Genomic DNA, 7729 nt, shown 5'->3' with positions numbered 1-7729 from the left:
AAAACAAAACAAAAAAAAACAACAAAAAAAAACTGGATAGTATTACATTGAGCAAATGAGTCAAATTATCTGTATCCATTCCTCAGTTAAGGGACATCTGGAAGCTCCAATTTCTTGCTCCTATAATTAAATCGGCTATGAACATAGTGGAGCACATGTCCTTGTGATATGGTGGAGTTTCTTTTGGGTATATGCCCAGGAGTAGTTTAGCAAAGTCTTCAGGTAGAATTATTTCCAATTCTTTGAAGAACCACCACATTGATTTGCAAATTGTTTGTACAGGTTTGCAGTCCCACCAGCTATAGAGGAGTGTTTCCCTTTCACTACATTCTCACCATCATGTGCTATCACTTAAGGTTTTGATCTTATAGACACTGAAAGAGCAACTTTTAGCCTCATATATTAAAAAAAAAAAAAAAACAAGGATAGTCAAAATAATTCTCAACCATAAAACAACTTCTGGATAAGTCACTATCCCTGATCTCAAATTGTAATACAGTGCAGTAGTGATAAAAAACTGCATACAGACATAGGCAGTTTGATCAATGAAAGAGAATCAAAGACCGAGAAATAAACTATACACATAAGGGCATTTGATTTTTGACAACAAAACCAAAGCAATAAAATGGAAAAAAGAAATCATCTTCAATGAATGCTGCTAGTCTAACTGACACTCTTCATGCCGAAGAATGAAAATTGATCTATATTTATCACCCTGCACAAAGTTCAAGTCCAACTGGATCAAGGACCTCCACATAAAACCAAATACACTGAATCTAATAGAAGAGTGTAAGACTTTCCTGGGGAGCCCTCCCCACTTTAGTCTCGAGAAGGCGATGCCCCAAATCCATGAATAAACCATCTTGATGTAAAAACACGAGGTAGTTTAATGGCAGAGCTCAGGGCCGATGCATACCTCATGCAGGAGGTAGAGGCACTGACCTGTGACTGGAAAGGTAGGAGTTTTTGTAGGGGGAGGGGTCTGGGCTAGCAAGAATTGGCGTGGTTACACGCAATTGGCTCAGCAGAATGATTACAGGTCAGCAAGTTAGGATGTCAGGAACCTGAGGGCAGGTCAGCGGAACATCTGGTTACTGTGTAATGGCAGGCCTGCTCAGACATGCCCAGGCCTGCTACGTTCCCAGCCTCAGGCTTCTAAGCTCACAAAACAACTCTCTGGACATAAGTTACATGAATCCCAAGCCTTAAATTTCATTTTAAATTTCATTTCCCTTCAAGAGAAATTGGGAAAGAGCCTTGAACACATCAACACAGGAAAAAATTTCCTGAACAGAATACCAATGTCTCAGACTCTAATATCAATTATAGACAAATGGTATCTCACAAAATTGAAAAGCTTCCGTAAGGCAAAGGAGGCTGTCAGTAGGGCAAAACAGCAGCCTACATATTGGGAAAAGGTTTCCACTAACCTTGCATCCTAGAGAGGATAATATCCAAAATACATAAAGAACTCAAGAAGTTAGACTTCAACAAAACAAATAACTCAATTAAAAAATGGGGTAGAGAGATAAACAGAGAATTTTTATCAGGAGACTGTTGAGTTGCTAAGAAGCACTTAAAGAAATGCTCAAAATTCTCTTTTTAGTTATTATTCTTTAATTTTTACAGTGCAGACTTTATTCCCCTCCTGGTCCATCACCCTCTGTTTCCCATCCCATACCTCCTTCCTCTTCCATCTCCAAGAGATCATACAAAATAATGTAGTTACAGGTATATAAGGCATTTGGAATTTCAAAGACATAGACAGAGTAAAATCTCTTTATATGGTAGTATTGTAGAACTACAAGATTATAGACAAAAGAAAAAATATTGAAATTTGTTAAGAAAGAACCACTAAGGTTTCCTAAAAGAAATTACATTAAAGTTATTGTAAGGTGATTTAAGTATGTTCTACAGTGATAACTCAGTGGTTATGAATTTCTTTGTTTTGCCTATTTTGAGAGGTGGATCTTTGAGTTCAAGGCCAGCTTGGTCTACAGAGTTCTAGGACAGCCAAGACTACACAGAGGAACACTTTTTTTTTTTTTAAAGACAGAATGAAAATAAAAACATAACTCAATAAAGATAGAAATATGAAAGAAATTTTAAATAGAAATAAGGCTTGATATTAAAAATGAATTAAACCTTATTTTAAAAAACCTCAGTTGAGGCATCAATCCTCCACAGGATCAAGGGCCTCCCCTCCCATTAATATCACACAAGGTCATGTTCTGCTACATATGTATCTGGAGCTAAGGATCCCTTCCTGGACACTCCTTAGTTAGTGGTCTAGTCCCTGGGAGCACTGAGTGGTCTGGCTAGCCAATGTCTTTCTGCCCATGGGGTTGAAATTCCCCTCTGCTTCTCCAGTCCTTCCATCAGCTCCCAACCAGGGTCCCTGAGCTCAATCTGATGTTTGTCTCCAAGCATCAACATCTACATTGGTCAGTTGTTGGCTGAGGGACATGTGGCTTGTTTCCAGCTTCTGGCTATTATAAATATGATTTTAATATAGTGGAGCATATGTCCTTGTTATATATTAGAGTATGTTTTGGGTATATGCCCAGAAGTGGTATATCTGAGTCTTTAGGAAGAACTATTTACAGTTTTCTGAGGAACATCCAAATTGATTTCCAAAGTGATTGTACCAGCTTTCAATCCCACCAGCAGTGGAGGAGGAGTGTTCCTCTTTCTCAGTATCCTGGCTAGCATCTGCTGCTGTCACCTGAGTTTTTAATCTTATGCATTCGGACTAGTGTGAGGTAGAGCCTCAGGGTTGTTTTGATTTGCATTTTCTTGATGACTATGGATGTTGAACATTTCTTTAGGTGCTTCTCAAGTATTCAAAATTCCTCAGGTGAGGATTCACTGTTTGCCTCTGTTTAGTTTTCTTTAATAGGGTTATATGGTTCTTTGGAGTCTAATCTCTTGAGTTCTTTGTATATTTTGGATATTAGCCCCTTATCAGATGTAGGGTTGTTAAAGATCTTTTCCCAATCTGTAGGTTGTTGTTTTGTCCTATTGATAGTGTCTGTTGCCTTACAGAAACTTGGACTGAGCTTTGTACAAGAAGATAGGAGTGGACCGATTTGCATTCTTCTACATTAGTACTGCCACTTGAACCAGCCCCACTTGTGGAATCTGCTGTTTCTCCCCCCAACCCCCACTGGATGGTTTTGGCTACTTTGCCAAAGAGCAATTGACCATAGGTATGTGGGTTCATTTCTGTGTCCTCAATTCTATTTCATTGATTTGCCTGTCTGTCTCTGTACAAATAGCATGCTGGGTTTGTATCGCTATTGTTATTGAATCAGCGGATTGTTTTTGGTAAGATGGCAAATTTTACATTGTTTTTTACAGTCTAGAGCTTATCCCTTCTTGGTCCACCCTCCAACTGTTACACATCCCACGCCTCCTTCCACTGTCTCCAAGAGGATGGCCCCACCTCCACACTTTTCCCTGGACCACAAGTCTCTGGAGGTTTATGTATCTATTCTCTGACTGAGTCCAAACTCAGCAGTTCTCTGCTGTATATGTGTGGGGGGCCTCATATCAGCTAGTGTATGCTACATGGTTGGTGTGTCAATGTCTGTGATATCCTGGTGATCCAGGTTAATTGAGACAGCTGATCTTTGTATAGGGTTGCCCTCCTCCTCAGTTTCTTCCAGTTTTTTCCTAAGTCAACTACAGGGTTACCAGCTTCTGTCCATTGATTAGGTTTAATTATCTGCATCAGACTCTTACACTTGTTGGACTGTCATGATGAACCTTTGTTTGTAAACACACCACAGCATCAGTAAGATTGTCAACCGTTCAGTCCTCCCTGTGGGCTGGGTCCCAATTTGGGCCTCTCACTGGATTTCCCTTTCCTCAGGCTCTTCTCTATTTCTGTTCCTGCAGTTCTTTCAGACAGGAACAATTCTGGGTCAGAGTTTTTGACTATGGGATGGCAACCCCATTGCTTCACTTGATGCCCTTTCTTTCTACTGGAGGTGGACTCTACAAATACCCTTTCCCCACTGTAGGTCTTTCCATGTAAGGTCCCTCCCTTGAGACTTGCGATTCTCTCATCTCCCAGGTCTCTGATACAGTCGAGGGCATTTCCACTCCTCCTACCTTCTGAGGTTACCTGTTTCCATTCTTTCTGCTGATCCTCAGAGCTTCAGTCCTGTTCCCCCCTAAGCACCAATACCTGATCAAGTTCCCCTCTTCCTCTCCCTTTCCACCCAGGTCCCTCTCTCCCTCCTGCAGCTTCTGTGATTGCTTTCTTCTCCCTCAAAGTGGGATTGAGGCCTCCTCACTTGGACCCTTCAGCTTCTTGCTTTAAGTTCTGTGGTCTGTATCCTGGGAATTCTGTACACTCTTGGCTAATATCTACTTATTAGTGAGCACATAATATGCATATCCTTTTGGGTATGCTATACCTCATTCAGCATGACATTTTCTAGTTCCATCCATTTTCCTGCAAAACTTATGATGCACTCATTTTTTAAAAGTTTATTTATCTATTTTTTTACATTCCATATTTTATTCTCCTGTCTGTTCATCCTCCAACTGCTCCACATTCTATACCTCATCCCCACCCCAAACCCTCCTGACCTTTAAACTCCCTGGGGTCTCAAGTTTCTTGAGGGATTGGTGCATCTAGGGGTTGAACCTAGACCTAGCAGTCCTCTGCTGTATATGTGTTGGGGGCTTCATATTAGCTGGTGTGTGCTGTCTAATTGGTGATCCAGTGTTTGAGAGATCTCGGGGGTCCAGGCTAATTGAGACTGCTGGTCTTCCTGAAGGGTCACCCTCCTACTTAGCTTCTTTTAGCTTTCCTTAATTCAACCACAGGAGTCAGCAGCTTCTGTCCACTGGCTGGGGGCAAATATCTGCCCTGACTCTATCAGCTGGTTGTTGGACTTTCTGGCGTGAGGTCATGCTAGGTCCTTTTTTTTGTGAGTGCTCCATAGCCTCGGTAGTAGTGACAGGCCTTGAGACCTCCTCTTGAGCTGGATCCCACTTTGGACCTGTCACTGTACCTTCTTTTCCTCAGATTCCTCTCCATTTCCATTCTTGTAATTCTTTCAGATAGGCACAATTATGGGTCAGAGTTGTGACTGTAGGATAGCTCCCGTCTCCCTCATTTGATGTTCTGACTTCCTGCAGGAGGTGGGCTCTATAAGCTCCCTCTCCCAACTGTCAGGCATTTCATCTAAGGTCCCCCACTTTAAGTTCTGAGAGTTTCTCACTTCCCAGGTCTCTGATGCATTATGGAGGGTCCCCCCAATCTCCTATATACCAAGTTCGCCTGTTTCCATTATTTTTTTATTTTTTATTATATATTTTTCTATTTACATTTCAAATGTTATCATAGTTTCCCCTCTGAAAATCCTCTATCCCCTCCCCTTCACCCTGCTCCCCAAACCACCCACTCCAGCATCCTGGACCTGGCATTCCTCTATACTGGGGAATAGAACCATCACATGACCAAGGATCTCTCCTCCCACTGATGACCAACTATGCCATCCTCTGCTACATATGCAGATAGATCCATGAGTCCCATCATGTGTTTTCTTTATTTGGTGATTTAGTCCCAGGGAGCTCTGGGGGTACTGGTTAGTTCGCACTGTTGTTTCTCCTATGGGGCTGCAAGCCCCTTCAGCTCCTTGAGTACTTTCTCTAGATCCTTCTTTGGGGACCCTGTACTCTGTCCAGTGGATGACTGTGAGCATCCACTCTGTATTTGCCAGACACTGGCATAGTCTCTCAGGAGACAGCTGTATCAGGCTACTGTCAGTAAGCTCTTGTTGGCATTTTCAATAGTGTCTGTGTTTGGTGGTTGTTTATGGGATGGATCCCCAGATGGGGCAGTCTCTGAATGGTCATTCTTTCATTCTCTGTTCTGAACTTTGTCTCTGTAACTCCTTCCATGGATTGGCAGGATTAATATAGTAAAAACAAAATCTAAAGATTCTTTATTCTATCATTCCAAAAGCAATCTGAAGATTCAATGCAATCCCCATCAAAATTCCAACTCAATTCTTCACAGAGTTAGAAAGGGCAATTTACAAATTCATCTGGAACAACAAAAGAAAAAACTCAGGACAGCAAAAACTATTATTAACAATAAATGAACCTCTGGTGGAACCACCATCCCTGTCCTCAAGCTGCACTACAGAGCAATTGTGATAAAAACTGCATGGTACTGGTACAATGACAGACAGGTAAATCAATGGAATAGAATCAGAAACCAAGAAATGAACTCATACACCTATGGTTACTTGATCATTGACAAAGGAGCTAAAACCATTCAGTGGAATGAAGACAGCATTTTCAACCAATGGTGCTGGCTCAACTGGTGGTTAGCATGTAGAAGATTGCAAATTGCTCCATTCTTATCTTCTTGTCCAAAGCTCAAGTCTAGGTTGAACAAGGAACTCCACATAAAACCAGAGACACTGAAACGTATAGAGGACAAAGTAGGGAAGAGCCTTGAAGATGTTGGCATTATGGGAAAAAATCCTGAACAAAATACCAACAGCTTGTGCTATAAGATCAAGAATCAACAAATGGAACCTCATAAAATTGCAAAGCTTCTGTAAGGCAAAAAGATACTGTCAGTAAGACCAAAAGGCCACCAAGAGATTGGGAAAGGATCTTTACCAATCCTAAATCTGATAAGGGACTAATATCCAATATATAGAGCTAAACAAAGAATTTTCAACCGAGGAATACTGAATGGCTGAGAAGCACCTGAAAAAAATGTCCAATATCCTTAATCATCAGGGAAATGCAAACCCAATCAACCCTGAGATTCCACCTCATACCAGGCACAATGGCTAAGATAAAAAATTCAGGTGACAGCAGATGCTGGCAAGGATGTGGAGAAAGAGGAACATGCCTCATTTGCTACTGGGATTGCAACCTTGTACAACCACTCTGGAAATCAGTCTTGCANTTCNTCAGAAAATTGGACATAGTACTACCAGAATATCCAGCAATACCTCTTCTGGGCATATACCCAGAAGATGTTCCAACCTGTTATAAGGACACATTCTCTACTATGTTCATAGCAGCCTTATTTATAATAGCCAGAATCTGGAAAGAGCCCATTTGTCCCTCAACAGAGGAATGGATACAGAAAATGTGGTACATTTACACCATGGAGTACTACACAGCTATTAAAAACAATGAATTCATAAAATTCTTAGGCAAATGGATGGATCTGGAGGATATCATCCTGAGTGAGGTAACCCAATCACAAAAGAACACATATGTTATGCACTCACTGATAAGTGGATATTAGCCCAGAAACTTCGAATACACAAGATCCAATTTGCAAAACACATGAAACTCAAGACCATAGTGTGGATACTTCATTCCTTCTTAGAATAGGGAACAAAATACCCATGGAAGTAGTTACAGAGACAAAGTTCGGAGCTGAGAAGGAAGGAAGGACCATCCACAGACTGCCCTATCCGGGAATCCATCCCATAAACAACCACCAAACCCAGACACTATTGCATATGCAAGCAAGATTTTGCTGATAGGAACCTGATATAGCTTTCTCTTGTGAGGCTATGCCAGTGACTGACAAATACAGAAGTGAATGCTCACAGTCATCTATTGGATGGAACACAGGGTCCCCAATGAAGGAGCCAATGAAAGTACCCAAGGAGCTGAAGGGGTCGCACCCCTATAGGAGGAACAACAATATGAACTAGCCAGTACCCCCCAGAGC

This window comes from Mus pahari, chromosome 1, assembly GCF_900095145.1.
Source record: "Mus pahari chromosome 1, PAHARI_EIJ_v1.1, whole genome shotgun sequence".
Lineage (NCBI taxonomy): Eukaryota > Metazoa > Chordata > Mammalia > Rodentia > Muridae > Mus > Mus pahari.
The sequence above is the reverse complement of the archived record's forward strand: the minus strand, read 5'-3'. Positions refer to the sequence as shown.